Here is a 3,150-nt window from a genome sequence, read left to right on the forward strand (position 1 = left end):
GGGTCAACCTATTCTGTAATGGGACATCATTCTGACACATTCCCTAGAACTTTCCACACTGACAGACGGCACTGATGGAGAGCTCTTCTTGGGGTGCCCCTTCCGTAACTGTAAGACAACTCTGGAAGTTTGATGAGGGCCTTTGCAGACTGTGAATGCTGTTGGTAAAATTAAGACATGGGTTGAATAATTACAATACGCTGATCACTGAGCTAAGTGTGTTGTTATGTATAACTTCATCTTCACTAACTCTCCAAGAGTTTAAGTAGTGTCAGGATCACATACCCATTTTAGAGATAATGAAATTGAGACAAGAAAGAATGGAGTGTCTTTCTCAGTTCTCCCAGCTACTATATGGTCGGGCTAGGGTTCAAACTCAGGTTTGCTTGATTTGCTAATCTTACATAAGCTTTGAACCATCGAGTTACACTGTCTATTCGACTTTGAGGAACTGAGTTTTTGGAACATGCTGAACACCCCTGACAAACACAGAGGTCATTATGTGATCATCAGAAGGACTACATTTGGAAGGATCCCTGTCCTGGATCAGACGGTGCTGGATAAATAGGAGGGGAGGATGCCAGGAAGTGATGGTGCCTGCCTTCAGTCCCAGCACTTGGGAGGCAGAGGCAGGAGGACCTCAGTGAGTTTGAGTCCAGTCTGGTCTACAGATCGAGTTCCAGGACAGCCAGGGATGCATAGGGAAACTTGGTCTCGAAAGAACAGAGCAAAACAGAAAAAGAGGCGAGGAAGAGAGGTGACTGTCCATGCCAGATAAAAATATAAAAATAAGGGACCACGAAGGCCAGAGATATGAAAAAGAGATGTTCTCTAGGAAAGGAGGAGGATGCTGGTGGGAACTCCTGCACAAAGGTGCTTCCAAGGAGGTTTTGGAGGGAGGCGGAGAGATAGTGGAGCAGTTAGCAGCATTAACTGCTTTTGCAGAGAAGCAGCGCTCAGTCCCCAGCATTCCTGTGGTAAAGTACAGCTGTCTGCTACTCCAGTTTCAAGGGATCTGATTGCCTCCTTCTAGTTTCCACGCTCACTGCATGCATGTGCTACACTGAACATACATGCAAGCAAAACACTCAACACACAGCGAATTTTAGAAATAATTTTAAGTTTAATAGTGGTGCACTCCCTTCATCCCAGCGCTCGGAGGCAGAGGCCGGTGGATCTTTATGACTTCCGGGCCAGCCAAAGCTGCACAGTGAGAACTTGTTGAAGTGGGAATTTCTGGTTTCAATTTCACAGTTGTGTCCTGTGACTTTTTTTTTTTCTTTTTAGAAACTGTCTTATGAGAGGAGGTTTCGCTGAAGCAGGCACGTGAAAGGAGTTTTTTACTGAAAACTTGGTGTTTTTCTGGAAGCCGCCTGGTGAAAGGGCAGGTGATGTTTTGCTGATGCGGACACTTGGGGGGACACATGATATTTGCAAAGAGTATAAGTATAACCCAACAGACAGTGAGTGGATGGTACTCTTGTATTGGTTCACCTTGCAACCCTTTGCTGATCTTTTTTTTTTTTTAAAGATTTATTTATTTATTTTATGTATATGAGCACACTGTAGCTGTCTTCAGACACACCAGAAGAGGGCATCAGGTCTCATTATGGATGGTCAGGAGCCACCATGTGGTTGCTGGGATTTGAACTCAGGACCTCTGGAAGAGCAGTCAGTGCTCTTAACCCCTGAGCCATCTCTCCAGCCCCCAGCCCTTTGCTGATCTTCATTGGGCTTCGCTGACACTGGTCTTGGCTGACAACACTCTTGCACTGGTTCACCTTGCTTTCTTCACTGGTCTTCCCTTGTCATGCCTTCGTAGAAAGAACCTTGCCAATGTTCTGGCTGCCTTTTGCTGAACTCATGACGATTGGCTGAGCCTCTCAGTTTCTTCTGGATCGAGTTACTTCTACTGATTTGTGTTTGATGTTTGCCAAGAAACTGGACTGCTGACAAAGGAAATTGGAATTGCCCCCCCCAAGAACTATTTATTTTCTTTTCTTCTTTTTTTTTTCCAGAGCTGAGGGCCGAACCCAGGGCCTTGTGCTTGCTAGGCAAGCACTCAAAGAACTATTTCTTTTTTTTTTCTTCTCTTTTTCCTTTTTTCTTTTTTTCGGAGCTGGGGACCGAACCCAGGGCCTTGCGCTTGTTAGGCAAGCGCTCTACCACTGAGCTAAATCCCCAACCCCCAAAGAACTATTTCTAAACAGATCCATAACCCTCTTTCCTATGAACCTTTCTTTTCCCCTACCTCTGATGGGTGGTGGGCTTGAAAGGAGGTTGAAGCCTTAAAGAACCATAATTAAAGTAGGTTTTGAAAAATATCTAAGCCTTCAATGTGTCTTTTTAAAAAAAGAAGAAGAAAAGAAAGAAACTTAAAAGGTTAAAAATGCCACGATGAGGGGTTGGGGACTTAGCTCAGTGGTAGAGCGCTTGCCTAGCAAGCGCAAGGCCCTGGGTTTGGTCCTCAGCTCCGGAAAAAAAAAATGCCCCGATGATCACAAATAGATTGTGGATGAATAGTGGCCTTGGATCACTGACTCAGTTGGGTAGCTTCAGTGGTACCATTGAGATAGTTAAACTGTATGAGTAATGTCAATGGATGAGACCATCACTCAGTACCTAACAGAAAACTGAAGCTTAATTGCTTGCTTGCTTGCTTGCTTAAGTATATACTGGTTGGTGACACCTTCCACCAAGAAAGGCATACCACTGGTCCTAGAGTTTGGTAACACATGGACTTCAGGTGTCAGTAGGTTTTCACAAGTATGAGCGGGCTGACAAAAATCTCAGAAAGTGGGATCGCTTAAAGTGAGACGTCTGGTTGGCGTTCAGAAATGTGTCCATTGAAATGTGACCTGATTCGCTGACAGAGATGGGACTGAATGGTCGGTGTGTCCACACGAGTGTGGTGTTGGCTAACCAACACAAAGACTTTAAAGATTGTTCTTGCCATTAAGGGTTTGCAAGGCTACATATAGAACTTGCACTCCTTGAATAGGCAAGCACTGAATATTGAATAGTAACTGTGGGCTTATACCATGACCTCCTCTCACAGCTTTCTCTAAATATGGGGTGGGAGGTCAATTTCTCGGTTCTCTCTGGTTTTCAATCAGTCAAGGCCAGTGGGAAAAATAAACAAGAGTTAGC

The sequence above is a fragment of the Rattus norvegicus genome, chromosome 5 (assembly GCF_036323735.1).
Source record: "Rattus norvegicus strain BN/NHsdMcwi chromosome 5, GRCr8, whole genome shotgun sequence".
NCBI classification, from domain to species: Eukaryota; Metazoa; Chordata; class Mammalia; order Rodentia; family Muridae; genus Rattus; species Rattus norvegicus.